Raw genomic sequence first — 16,053 nt, 5'->3', positions numbered from 1 at the left:
ATAAGATGTACAGATTTATACCTATACGGTGTGCAGATTTACCTGTAAATAAATGTAGCATGCAGACAACTGAAGTCATGACATGTAAGACTAAATACCTTGTAATTACCTCTCCTAGTGGTTCAGTACGTAAACAGTCACTTGACATAACATGACATACAAGGTTGAAGGTTTGAAATATGTGCATTATAAACAATCACATAAGTTTAATGGGTGGAAATAATGGTTGCATCATTAGAAGATCCTCCCATCTCTATCGGGTCATCTAGCACCTGTGTACGCATGCACTTGCCTCTGCACAATAGAGGAACTCACCCATGTCTGTACACGTCTGGTTGCTGAATGTTTGTCATGCTAAGTGTGTAGGTGTAACTTGATTTACCTGTCAGGTTCTCCTTTACCTTTAAGGTGTACAGATTTATTTTAAGGTGTACAGATTTACCTTTAAGGTGACAATCAACCTTTAAGGTGTACAGATTTACCTTTAATTTGCCAGTTGTTATTGCTCCAGTTTACCTTTAAGGTGCACAGATTTACCTTTAATTTGCCAGTTGTTATTGCGCCAGTTTACCTTTAAGGTGTACAGATTTACCTTTAATTTGCCAGTTGTTATTGCTCCAGTTTACCTTTAAGGAGTACAAATTTACCTTTAAGGTTCCTATTTACCCATACAGTGCACAGATTTACCTTTAAGGTTCAGATTTACCAATAACGTGCATTGATTTATCTTTAAGATTAGGATTTACCTACAAGGTGCGCAGATGTATGAAGAAGGTGCCAGTTTAATTTCATGGTGGAAAAGGTGTGCAGATTTAACTAGAACATGCCTCTTTTACCTATAAGGTATAGATTTACTTTTAAGGCGTACATATTTCCCTATAAGGTGCACCGATTTATATATAAGGGAGTGAGGATTTCCCTATAAGGTGCACAGATTTATCTATAAGGAGTGAAGATTTCCCTTAAGTTTATATATAGGAAGAAGATTTCACATAAGGTGCACAGATTTATATATAAAGGAGGGATGAAGATTTCCCCTATAAGGTGCACAGATTTATATATAAGGGAGTGAAGATTTCCCTATAAGGTGCACAGATTTATATATAAGGAGTGAAGATTTCCCTATAAGGTGCACAGATTTATATATAAGGAGTGAAGATTTCCTATAAGGTGCACAGATTTATATATAAAGGGTGAGGATTTCCCTATAAGGTGCACAGATTTATATAGTGAAGATTTCCCTATAAGGTGCACAGATTTATATATAAGGAGTGAGGATTTCCTATAAGGTGCACAGATTTATATATAAGGGGGAAGAGGATTTCCCTATAAGGTGCACAGATTTATATATAAGGGGTGAAGATTTCCCTATAAGGTGCACAGATTTATATATAAGGGAGTGAGAATTTCCCTATAAGGTGCACAGATTTATATATAAGGAGTGAAGATTTACCTATAAGGTGCACAGATTTATATATAAGGAGTGAAGATTTACCTATAAGGTACACAGATTTATATATAAGGGAGTGAGGATTTCCCTATAAGGTGCACAGATTTATATATAAGGGGTGAAGATTTCCCTATAAGGTGCACAGATTTATATATAAGGGGTGAAGATTTCCCTATAAGGTGCACAGATTTATATATAAGGGAGTGAGGATTTCCCTATAAGGTGCACAGATTTATATATAAGGAGTGAAGATTTATATATAAGGGGTGAAGATTTCTATAAGGTGCACAGATTTATATATAATGAGTGAAGATTTCCCTATAAGGTACACAGATTTATATATAAGGGAGTGAGGATTTCCCTATAAGGTGCACAGATTTATATATAAGGGGTGAAGTTTTCCCTATAAGGTGCACAGATTTATATATAAGGGGTGAAGTTTTCACTATAAGGTGCACAGATTTATATAAGGGAGTATATAAGGGCAGATGAGGATTTCCCTATAAGGTGCACAGATTTATATATAAGGGGTGAAGTTTTCCCTATAAGGTGCACAGATTTATATATAAGGGGTGAAGTTTTCACTATAAGGTGCACAGATTTATATATAATGGGGGTGAAGATTTCCCTATAAGGTGCACAGATTTATATATAAGGGGTGAAGATTTCCCTATAAGGTGCGCAGAATTTCAGAAATTTCTACTTTCACTGGGATGATCGTACTGTCGTAATCCTGGGTGAAAAATCATACTATTCTGGCATTTCTGGTTCTACGACTCAATAACTTGACTGATGGAGTGTCTGTGACCCCTGTTGTCATAGAGACCACTGCTCACAATATCGACCGCTGGTTTGTATAGTCAAGACTTGATTATCTACATGGCGCTGACACATAACTGGAATATCGCTAAGGGCAACATTAAACAACAAACACACACCCACACAGTACACCACAGTGAATATACCAACTCTGTAAACAAATTGTTTACAATTGTTTCCAGATAAACAGGCAAATACCGTGATAATGATGAAATATCTCACATCAGCCCAAACCACTTAGAACAGCTGACGTAAGTTCACAAAGTTTTCTGTAAAAGACAATACATTTAAAGTAACTCAGCCAGCACAACTGCTATTATCTTGGAATAAAACACACACTAGCGTCATGACAACTAATTCAGTATCATCATATTCAAAACAGACCCTACAAAGACGTCACTACATTCACAGCCAACCATAATTACTTAATTAAATCAACCTGTACTTGGTAACCTGGACTGTATATTTCAATGCATACCATGAGAATGTTTACCAATAAGACAAAAACAAATAAATCTAAATATGTTTAATGTTTCTTGTTTTTACTCTTAGACTTCTTGTTGTGGTTATTGTTGTGAGGGGAGAAGTGGGGTGGCCTAGTGGTTGTGGTATTCACCTGTCATGCTGAAGGGCTGGGTTTGATCCTGCACATGGTACAATGTGTAAAGCCCACTTCTTGTTAAAAACCGAGATTCATATTTGGAATCAAACAATGGATTGCATACTGTAATCGTATATATTTTCACAGGGTGCAATTTTCACCTGAGTGATGGTATCCATCACAAAGTTTTCACAACCGATACACATGCACTGATCAAAGCTAGCCGCCATAATTGAATCGTGTTTACTGAAACAATCAGAGAGAGAGAGGTGGGATTATACTTGTGTCAACATGACAACACCTGTCCCATATGCGAGATTAACTGACAGCAATTAAGGAAGAGTGTATACCAGTACTTACAATAATTAAACATAGAAATCATAAAGTAGTGTTTCCTAATTTCTCTGCCATGGATATTTTGTTTGGTAGATCCATGTGTGATAAAACGATCTATACTGAATTACAATAGAAGTACCCACATGGTAGTTGGTCCCTGCCTGGCGCTCGGCATTAATGGGTACAAGGACTGGTCGGCTCGGAGTCAGTATAATGTGTCTGAGTGGGGTATTCATGCTTCACTGTGGCATGGTATCTAAGTGGGCTAGCACTATAAAACCAGCTTCAGTCTGGGCTAGTACAAGCAGCCGCACATACACATACACACGCATGCACGTCGTCATGTGAGCGAAATATTCTCAAGTACGACGTTAAACCCAATTTCACTTCACCTCACCTCACCCACATGGTGTTTGTTGATTATTTTAAAAAAATAACTATGTAAATATTTTGAAAGTGTTTTGATTGTGACCTACAATAACAAACGTTGTGTCTGTGTGGCCACAACACCACAGATATGCTTTACACTTTTGATTTGATTACACTATCATGATTTTGTTGAATCGCACGTGTATGCTAATCACCGACAGTATAAAACACAGTTGACTCATGGTATACCTGTTAAAGGCATACATCAAAATGGCATGATTACGAGCAGCAGGATGCAAGGAGCCGTCTGAACGTCACAGATGGAGTCCTCGAACAGCCATATTGATAGAATATTGGGATCTATAAGTCAGACCATCATTAGAATAATGAGATACTGATATCCCACAACTGGAAGACAGAGAGTGACCACCCTCCAAGATGACCATCAGCTGTGTGCTTTCTCCATCTGTGCAACTGGATGTTCACAGTGACATCATAAGCATCAACAGCGTTAGGTTACTGCATCAACTGGAGTGAGTGAGTTTAATTTTACGCCGCACTCAGCAATATTCCAGCTATATGGCGGCAGTCTGTAAATAATCGAGTCTGGACCAGACAATCCAGTGATCAACATCATGAGCATCGACCTGCGCAATTGGGAACCGATGACGTGTCAACCAAGCCAGTGAGTCTGACAACAATCATGGGTTACTGAAGGTTTATTCTAACCCGGACCTTCACGGATCGCATCAGCTGAAAAACAGTGATGAGACGAGTACATGCTGATGGCATCAGAGCCTTACGACAATTTCTGGGAGTGGAGTGGAGTGGAGCGGACCAGAGTTGGGCGGGGAGGGCGAGGTGGAGTGAGTGAGTGAGTGAGTGTGATTTTACACTGCTTTTAGCAATATTCCAGCAATATCACCTCAGGGGACACCAGATATGGGTTTTACACATTGTACCAATGTGGGGAATCAAACCAGTGTGTTTGGTGTGATGAGTTAACGCTTTAACCACTAGGCTACCCACCGCACTATTCATCATCAGTGGCTATATGGTATCAATCACTGTTTCTGTGTTACTTACTTTCATTCATACTTGTACAGATTTGTTCATGTTTCGGACACCACCAATGGCTTGTTTGAGTGGCATTTTAGAAGTTGAGACGTACAATATAGAACAATTTAAAAAAAAATTTTTTTATGGATAACTTCTTTATCAAAATAAATATTTTAAATAAAGAAGTTGTTATCCATAAAGAATCTTGTTCTATATCACCATCAATGGGATAAGTACACTAAGTTAACTGAACTAAATGAAAGTGGAGCTAGCTTATGTTTACCCTCAACAAGCAGGGTCCTATTCCACAAAAACCTCAGCACTACTATTGCCATGACCTCCTACTTCATGCAACTGTCATAAGACTATGTCATAGTGTCTGAGTTAAAGTCATCTTAACGCTAAGATAGCTTTGTGAAATTGTGCTGAGAGAAAACACTGTAACCTCTAGAGTCTGTTCCATCATGCAGGGGTGGAAATAACCCATTGCCTGACGCCTGAGTCCAGTGTTTTTTCTGTCGGGCAAGCAAATTTGTATATCACACTGTACCGGTGTCCAGTTGACTTTCCAATGTTACGTTCTTTCCACCCCTGATAATGTTATCAGGGCAAGTGATTTTACATGTGCCACTGTGCGAGCACACTAGCAATGTTACGTTCTTTCCACCCCTGATAATGTACTCTTTGATACAATAACTATCATAAATTATGGGGCAAATGGTCATCTTAGTGCTAAGATATTTTTGAGGACTGGAGAGAAGGACACAATTATTCACTTCCACAGTCTCCATGAGGGCTATCTTTGAAGTACAGACATTATAACTCTCAATATTCATTTGGGTGCACATGGTACGTGTTTTAACCCACAGTCTCCATGAGGGCTATCTTTGAAGTAGACATTATAACTCTCAAGTGCACATGGTATACGGAAGGCAAGATTACTGGTGTGAGATTTGTATCACCTGATACTAGTGGTTTGATTGCCAGGTGACAGAGATAGAATCAGAACAGCGAAGGCAGCCAGTAGGCTATTGAGTGGTTGATGGTATCAGCATCTATTGTCAGGAACAATACAGCAGTTATGTCATTAAGATTGACATCTGTTAGAATATGTAACATGCATGGGGTATTGATAATATGTCTGACTGTAATGAACAGAAGGAGGTGAGGTGAGGTGAAATTGGGTTTAACGTCGTGCTTGAGAATATTTCGCTCATATGACGACATGCATGCGTGTGTATGTGTATGTGCGGCTGCTTGTACTAGCCCAGACTTAAGCTGGTTTTATAGTGCTAGCTCACTGAGATACCATGCCGCAGTGAAGAATGAATACCCCACTCAGACACAGTATACTGACTCCGAACCGACCAGTCCTTGTTGTACCCATCAATGCCGAGCGCCAGGCAGGGACCAACAAGTACCATATTTTAACGTCTTTTGGTATGACGCGGTCGGGGATCGAACCCGCTCTAACCACTACACCACGGAGGCGGTCGAAAAGAAGGAAATGATTCCTACAAAAGTGAGTGAGTGAGTGAGGTTTTACACCATTATTCCATCAATATCACAGCAAAGGACACCAGAAATGGGCTTCACACACTGTACCAATTTGGGGAATCAAACCCAGTTCTTCAGCGTGACAAGCAAATGCTTTAACCACTGGGCTTCCCCACCGCTCCTATGTTTGTTCAAGGATTCAAAGCATGGTTTAAACCTTGCATTCTCAGTCAAGAACACCCCTGATGTCATATGGATGATGATGATGATGAGGATGATGATGATGCCCATGTAACCTGCACCATTCCAAGCGCAAAGAATATGCATAAGGTGCAATCAAATTTCATTCTGAGCAAAATAATTATAGTTTTTGTGTGGATTTGATCGGATCCAAACAAGACACTATTGAGATTATAGAGATATACTTTTTATAATCCCTGGAGCCCCATGTGAAACAAAGAAGCTTTTTTGACAATTTGTTATTTTTTACAATAACATGTTAGTCATCATCTGCTAGTACAAATATTATAAACATTTATCAAGGCATTTTCAAACAGTGATGAAGGATACAACTAACCCATCAGATGAATTTGGACAAACAAACCCCTCATTCATCCAGCTGAAGCAGATAACTCAGCAAGGGAGATAACTCAAACAAACCCTTAACTTAAATAAAGACCCATTCATCCCCCAACTCCGATATATTCAGTAACCTATCAATTTATTAATCAAGTACTTGAATAATTCATTGTTTACAACTTAGGACAATGTGTTAAAAATCTCTTTCTAAAGAATACAAACTTTAGAAGCAAACACCTCCTTTCTTCAGATATTTCAATACATTATGCACAACATCACCGGAATTCATTCTGTTATTTTAAATAAACACGCCTCTCCACAACACAACTCAAGTGTGCACTTTAATGTTTTCCCATATTTTTACACAGCTGGCATTGGGAAGCACAAATTGATTGAAGAGCTGTCCAGAATCACGGCGAAAGTAAATCATCGTCTCTATACGTATTAATAATACATGGGAATCGGTAGCAAATTTGTAAATATACTCACTTTGTATCCGGCGTTCAACAAGTCGGGCCAGCTGGCTCTAGCGGGCCGGCGTTACAATCAACAGGTAGATTACCTCGCGTGACATACGTCTCAATTACCATGAAGTGCAGAGTTGACGATGCCAAGGCACGCCACCATTCTCCGCAGTACTAACTATATATATAATGGGCATCAGTTGTATTGCTTCAAGTTACTTGTAAATATATTTGAGTAGATTTGAAAACTGATAGTCGGATGAAATGTATTTATTCGGCGGGGTGATAAATCATAGTAAAATGTTGATAGGGAAAGTGTTTTTGTGGATTAGGACCTAACGATGAGTTGTACTTATGAGTAAGGGCTAAATTCGATTATTGGTTCATGAACCAGGTGTGTGTGTGTGTGTGTGTGTGTGTGTGTGTGTGTGCTTCATGGGGGTTCGAGCCTATTGCGCTTGCACAGGGACGTGCATGCATGCGTGCGTGTGTGCGTCCGTATGTGTACTAGTCCGTATTACTATTACTGTCCTACAGAGATTTTATGCCGCAATTAGACATAGATACCTCACCAAGACATTATGTAGACACCAAGCCGAACAGCTCTTGTTTTATCCCTGTACCAGACAGGGTAATAATAAATACCATCCTTTAACGTCACATATAGTACGATATGGTTAGATATTGTTTGTTTGATGTTTAACACTCAACAAAAATTTCAGCTATATGGCGTCGGTCTGTAAATAGGGGGGTTCCAGACAATCCAGAGATCAACAGCATGTGCATCGATCTACGCAATTGGGATACGATGACATGTGTCAACCAAGTCAGCGAGGCTGACCACCCGATCCCGTTAGTCGTCTCTTACGACAAGCATGGGTTGCTGAAGACCAATTCTAGCCCGGATCTTCATGGGTAGATATTGAAAGACAGACCTTTCACTCTCGGGACAGACGGTTGACACACTACAGATGCTGTCAATTCATGAACGAGTATCTGCTGCGTTATAGTTTACCAATTAATTCATGCACATTCAAACATTCACATTTACAGTACAACCAGAAATTATTGAGAATTTAAGATTGTAACCACCACCCCACCAACACCCCCACCCCACCCCCTTTCATTACTCACGTATTAAATGTGAATATTAGCAGAACATAACTCCAGATTCAAAGACAGGTGAACAGTTAGTATTTTGTCAAGTCACCATGGGCAGCAATGCAGGCTTCAATGCGGCGGGGCATACTACTGATCAAAGAAGTTAGAAAGTCGTGGTCCATGTTGTCCCAATATCGGACCACCTCTTCTTTCATTTCAGCAATATTTGTCATATTGGCTTATTGACACTTCCTTCATAAGTCACCAAACATTTTCTATTGGATTTAGGTCAGGGCTATAGCTTGGCCAATCTAATGATGTCATATTTTGGGTCCGAAACCAGGCCTGTGAATGCTTTGAACGATGTTTTGGGTCGTTCTCCTGCTGGAAAATCCAAAAATTCCATAACACACGTGAGCACATGGAAGTAAATGTCCCTCGAGAATATCTGTGTACCGCTCACTGTTCATATTCCCTTCAAATACACAGAAGGGCATTGCCCCTAACACATATATGCCACCCCACACGTTAAATTTCGGACTGTACTTTGGGCGCTGATACAAAGGTTTTTCAGTTTGTTTGGTCCGGAATTTCAGTGTATTAGGAAACAGCCACACAGAACTTTCATCTGAGAAAGTCACATTGTCCCAGTTAAAATTTCTATGCTGTAAGCACCAGTTCAACCTTCGCTCCTTTTGTTCAGATTTTATGATCGGTGATGGAATTCCTCGATTTTTCTGCCGACCCATTGCATGCAGCTCTGTTCTTATTGTCTCCTCGCAGACAGCCACAGTTCCTCTATCAATCATATCCAGCCTTAAGTTTTCTAAACCCCTTCGTTTGTTTTTAGAAACAAGAATACCAAGCCGCCCCCTGTCACCGACAGTCAATTTTCTGGGCCTCCCTGCGCCTCCCTGGTGCTCAATGCCATATCCATTTGCAATATGTTTCAAAACACGATAAACAGTGGACAAAGGGATGCCTGTTCTACTTGAAATCACTTTAGCTGATCTAATGTCCTTGTTATAATACTCTAAAATCAACTTCCTCTTCTCTAAATCATCCATACTGAGGATCACTGAAAATGTCGTCTGCTAGCAAGTAAACAAAGGGGGATAACTCTTCACACACTAATGAAAAACAGAGTTGTCTCTCTTGAATGAACCCAAGCACTTGATAGCTGGTCAAGGTTGTTTATACTAGAAATCCAATTAAACATATTCCTAAAATTCTCAATAATTTCTGGTCATACTATAACAACTTGACATAACCTTAAAAAAATATCGGCTTAATCTGATCACTGGAGTGTGTGTGTACTGGTCTGAGCTGTTTTATTCTCTTATACCAGGCGCCAGGCATGGTAACAACATGTAGCTGCTTTTAACGTCATATGGTACAAGACCAGGGATCGACGTCGACATCCACCTTCCTCTCCCTGGGCAGACGGTCTATACTACCTTACTTATGCCGTCAATTCATGAATTAGACTAACAACTAGTCTCTGAAATGAACATATTTTACAGAAAAAAAGCTCATAGCAAAAAAAATAAATATAATGAAAAGGAGCCCTGAGACTTTCTTCATTTTCAGAAGCTGTGAAAATCTAGACTTGCGTGGGCTTTCCTGGATATATTCGCTGCAGGGTCTGTATAACAGACTATTCATTAATGAGTGAGTGAGTCTAATTCTACGCCGCTTTTATCAATATTCCAGCAATATCACCGCGGGACACCAGAAATGGGCTACACACATTGTACTCATGTGTGGAATCAAACCCGGGTCTTCAGCGTGTCGCTTTAACCACTAGGTTACCTCACCGCCCCGCATAAATGAAAACGTGTTACTGTTTAACAATTAATTCATTAAACAATAAAACTATAATTTCACATTTTACAAGGTTAAATGAGCTTCATAAATTAACTGCGTTGTCTGAAACTGTATGAAAACGTCCTTATAATATTAAGGTTTATTAAGTAATCAGTGAAACAGTGTCTCCGAGCTCTTTTTTAGCCAAGAAAAACTACGAATGTAGCTGCTTTGCTCATATATGTACCAGCAGGGAGAATAGAAGTGCTGTAGATTATCCCTGGTACCAGGCATAGTGGACACTATGGTTGAAATATTTCACATTTTCCCTCAATGATATGCACCACTTTTATTGGGAAATATATAAGAAAAATTAAATAATTAATTGAAAAGCGGTACCTTAAAAGAAGTAATTAACAGAAATAAAAAACAGAGATAAAAAAATAAATGAAGCTTCAATGCGATTGGCAAAGACGTTAAAATATTGTAAAGACCACAGTATCAAACAATCAAAACACCTAGTATAATTATGTGCTGAAGTATACATATACTATGAAATCCTATCTTGGGTACGTGTACATTTAATTTTTCGATCCATCGATCTTGACAATAAAAATGTTTTCACTATTTCAAATTGCTGGCAATATCAAACGCACCGAGAATTTTCATACCATTCGGAATATTTTACGAGCGTTTCCACGAGATATGTTCCCTCGATGCAATTAAATAGATGCTTCGACTTTTAATCATGTCAAATCATGACACGAAGATCGATAGCTTTAGAAATAATGTGAAAGAGCTTACGGTGTATTGTCCATAAACATGACTACAGCCAATATTTATCTGACATCTAGATTAGATTTAGACAATCATTTGGTACGTCCCGTCTCCCAACAGCAATGGTCCTCCTTCTCAAAGAAGCGATGGACGCAAACATGTGTCTGTTTGGAATTTATTCAGAGATGCGACGCAGATTGCAGGCTGTATTTATGTAGTACATGCCTTTATTTCTTCGTATTTACGTCTTTATTCGTCTGTATTGATTCGTACAAACTCGACATATAGATTTACATGCGTTGCATTTTAGTTGCAATACACCCACACATCTACATCAAACTGTTGATTTTATTCTTACGTCTCGATCAATAAACAGACGCGATGTCTTATACATCTTGTACGTAGCTTACCCAAGGAGTGGCTTACACGTCACGGTTAGTATGACACATGATGATAATCATTTTGTTTGTCTTGACTGCAGAAATGATGTTTTTTCAAAAGTTTTTTTTCCGTCTTGACGAGAGATCAATCCCACACACTGTGGCAGAGTGTTTAAACTCGGTCATTCAGACAAGGTTGAATATTCAGTCTAGACAAATTTAAAGACATTTGGGACTCGTTGCTGAAAGCATTATCAGCACGTTGACTGATGAAGACTCCATTAAGTGTGGGTGTTATTGTTGTCGTCTGCCACAAAGATCGTTTTGATGAACGAGACGTCGGGCTATAAATGATAATATTTAACGAACGGGGGACTTTTCAGTGAATCTGAGGAACATTACTTGAACTGCTATCCACAATTACACTTGAATAGAACAATAAATGTTTCTTAATATCGGCTGCAGAAATGGTATCAGTGGAAGTACGATTAGTTGTGCGACTAATAGGAGCAACAGTGTGATTAGTTGTACAACAAACAGGAGCAACAGCAATGATATCAATGGAAGTATGATTAGTCGTACAACTTGTAGTAGCCACAATAGTATCAGTGGAAGTATGATTAGTTGTACAGTTTGCAGTAGCAACAGTAGTGGTGTCCCTGTAAGTATTATTAGTTGTACAACTAATACTAGCAGCAATGGTATCAGTGGAAGTAAAATTAGTTGTACAACTAATAGTAGCACATAGCAATGGTATCAGTGGACGTATAATTAGTTATACAACTAATAGGAACAGCAGCAATGGGATCTGTGGAAGTATAATTAGTTATACAACTAATAGGAACAGCAGCAATGGGATCTGTGGAAGTATAATTAGTTGTACAACTAATAGCAACAACAATGGTGTTTGTGGAAGTATAATTAGTTGTACAAATAAAAAGTAGCAGCAGCACCGGTATCAGGAAATTATGATTACTACAACTTGTTGTCGCAAAAGGAGCTATGTCAGTACTGGAGGCTGCAGCAGCGGCAACAACAACTACAATGGTGATGGTGGTAGCTTTAGAAATTGTGGAAGTAGTGATTTTAACAGCTGTAATGTCAGTGGTTGTGGCAAGACATGTTTTAGGAGCTGTAGCAGCGGTAGTAGTGGAGGTATCGTAAGTAACACACACGTGGACTTAGTAACAGCAGCAATGGTAGTGGCGTTAGCAGCATCTTCAGCAATCGTAGTAGTGACGATAGTAGCCACAGCAATGGTAGCTAGTGGTGATCATATTCGTAGCTGCTGGAGCCATAGTTATTCCAGAGGTATTCATGCCTCTTAAAGGAGGACTTCGTCAGGAGCTAGAACCAATTGAACATGAGCCTTTATGACGAGAATCCTAGCAGCCAGTTAAGTAGTCCCTTTAACAGTAAACATGATAGTGGCATTCTGAGGAGTAGCCATTTTAAAATCATCATTTCCATGGTTACCAGTGAAGTAGCCAATGTCCAACCCATTGTAGCCACTTTAACTACGGAAAGGTAAAGAGCAACAGCCGGCATTGGACTAGCTTTTCTCACACGTAAAACCCTGACAGTCCATTTGGTCGATGTAATAACGGATACTGTAGCAGCTCTTTCGGAGTAGACAGGTTACAGTACTACCCGTGCTACCAGACTTGCTGTCTTGGTTGACACGTGTCATCGTATGCCAATTGCGTAGATCATGATGTTGATCACTGGATTTTCTGGTCCGATTGTTTACAGACCGCCCCATATAGCTGGAATATTGCTGAGTGTGACGTTAAGCAACAAACCAACCAAACAATTTTGTAGTGAAAGTTTACAAACGAAAGTATCCATACAAGAGTGAGAGTAGTAAGCGATGGAGTACAAAACAAATTCTAGCGGTAGTGTACATAATCCCAAGGGCACACTCAACGCAAGGAGTGACCTACATCTGTGGATAGAACAATAATAAAACCTTGACATGAATTACACTGCTACACGTATATTGTGAGACCAAGTAGACTGTATGTCGAGGGATTCACCAGTTTTTACATAAAATGATAGTGTTGTCTGCAAAGTAATTGTGGTGATTCTGACTGTGTGTCTACTATTACATACTACGCCGATAGCAGTCGAAAGAAGGGCTTCATCAGTGGTAGTAGTAGTTGTTGTTGTTGCAGTAGCAGTAGCAGTGGTCGTAGTAGTAGCAGTGGTAGTAGTAGTAGTTGTAGTAGAAGTAGTAGTAGTAGTCAGTAGTAGTTGTACCAGTAGTTGTTGTTGCAGTAGAAGTGGTAGTACAGCGGAAGCTGTCTAAACCGGCACCCGTCGGGACTGCTGAAGAAATAATCCGGTTTAGACAGCGGACCGGATTGTAGAGCTGATACGGTTATCTCCGACTAGGAGTGGACCAGTTTTGTCACTCTCATATATAATGCTGTATCACAATAAAAGATGTCAACTCACTAGTTACATGTACAACTATACCCATGCTGTACTAATATTAAATTGTCTTTATCGGCAACCATGTAATCAACGCAGGGACAATTGATGAGAATACACATCCGGTTGACTCCTTGCCATGTGCCTGATTAGACAGGGCTGATTACTGAACACATATTCGGTTAGCTCATTTCATGCTGAGATCCGGAATTGACTGCCGGATTGCAGAGCTTTTAAATGATGATAAATGTACTAGCCATGGACGGGACTTAGATTTTATGCCGGTGTTGACAACTTGCCGAATTGGACAGCTGCCGGGTTTGACAGCTTCCGCTGTAGTAGTAGTTGAAGTAGTAGTAGAAATGGTAGTAGTAGTAGTAGTTGTTGTAGTAGAAGTAGTAGTAGTTGTAGTAGTAGCTGTTGTTCTTGCAGCAGAATTATTATTATTAGTAATAATAATAATAATAATAATAGTCCACTTATATAGCGCCATTCCAGGATTAGTAATAGTAGTAGTAGTAGTAGTAGTAGTAGTAGTAGTAGTAGTAGTAGTAGAAAAAAATGATTGAAGACGGACGGATGGACGACATTGTTGTAAACAACAGAATTGGCTGATGTAGTAGCGACATAAAAAATAAAATTAGAAACAAAATGAAATCAAAGAGACAGTCCCGTCAGCAGCAGTAACAACAGAGTGGCAACATAACAAACAGATGCAGTGGCAGTAGTTGCTGTGGCACTAACAGCAATGACAGCAGCTACAGTAGCGACAGCAAAATGGTTTGTAATCGTAGCAGTAACACAATCGGTAGTGACAGTCGTTGTGGTCCGGGTTAGAATATTGATCTTCAGTAACCCATGCTTGTCGTAAGAGGCGACTAACGGGATCGTTTGGTCAGGCTCGCTGACTTGGTTGATACATGTCATGTTGCGTAGATCGATGCTCATGATGTTGCTCACGGGATTGTCTGGTCCAGGCTTGATTATTTACAGAGAGCCGCGTCCCACAAACAAACAAAGAAAACATTTGTCGAACTTGGAGAAACGACGACAGCCTTTACAGTAGGACAACATCGTCACTTTAGTGGTAGGACTAACACAAACACTTGTGTTGACATCGGGAGAGGAATTACTGGGTTTAGAAACAACTACAGTAACAGGAGAGTAGCATCATCACTTGTAGCGGTAGCATCATCATTGTAGCGGTAGCATCATCACTTGTAGCGGTAGCGTCATCACTTGTAGCGGTAGCTTCATCACTTGTGTCATCACTTGTAGCGGTAGCATCATCACTTGTAGCGGTAGCGTCATCACTTGTAGCAGTAGCGTCATCACTTGTAGCAGTAGCGTCATCGCTTATAGCGGTAGCGTCATCACTTGTAGCAGTAGCGTCATCACTTTAGAGGTAGCATTAACGCAAACGCTTGTGGCAGTTGTTGGCATCGGTACAGGAATTACTGGTACTAGAAAAACAGCAGTAACAGGAGAGTAGCATCATCACTTATAGCGGTAGTACCTGTGGCAAACCTTGGTCAAGTTAGAAGCAAAAAAACCTAACAAACAGTAGCAAGATCAGATAACTTTAGTAGAACAACAGCAGTGATAACATCGCCGGCTTAATTGCATCATTAAACGAGCCTTGGCTTCAAATCGCCTGTCCAGTGTAAAAAAACGAATAGTAAGGAGAGGATTTCTATTCAAATTTTTGTGATAGCAGCTCAAAATCCTTTCATACAGACTTAGGGTCCGTGGGCGTAGCTGGTCTTGAGCAGCAACTGAGATGAGTCACATCATGCTGTGTGGAGAAAACAGACTTGGGAAGAAGAGAAGTGAAGTTGTTAAGTCAAGATGGCTGACACCTGCAGAAATTCTGTATACCACTTCGGGCGTCTGTCCTTGAGCCAAGGTGATCGTAACTTCCATACCTTGACGCTGACTTACGACTTTCGCTGAGCTAAGATGGATTATAAACCTGTGTCAGTCTTCAGCTAGCTAAATATAGGACATAAATATGTACATGTCATGCATTCAGTTACTATGCGAGATAAAACATTGAATTTCAAGTAATAATATGCACAAAGCAATGACCTTGACTTTACCGTTTTGCATGGTTAGAGCAACACAAGGACTTTCAAAAACGATAAAATATTTATTCACATATTCACTGTGAAGATTTATCCATTTATATGTAGCTGTAGTGCTCTTTCTTAATTTACATGGTTATTAAGGAAACGCCCCTAAAAGACCTGTTCTCAAGCCTGGCAATACTGGTTTTGGATAGCTACAGATTTCAAGATTTCTAACGCTACCAAACACATCTCGCTATACGCTGATGACGTGATTCAAATGTTGACAACAGCAGCCACTGTTCTATCAATGGAA

The sequence above is a fragment of the Haliotis rubra genome, unplaced genomic scaffold, assembly GCF_003918875.1.
Source record: "Haliotis rubra isolate DU_JTF1 unplaced genomic scaffold, ASM391887v1 Scf21, whole genome shotgun sequence".
Classification (NCBI taxonomy): Eukaryota; Metazoa; Mollusca; class Gastropoda; order Lepetellida; family Haliotidae; genus Haliotis; species Haliotis rubra.
The sequence above is the reverse complement of the archived record's forward strand: the minus strand, read 5'-3'. Positions refer to the sequence as shown.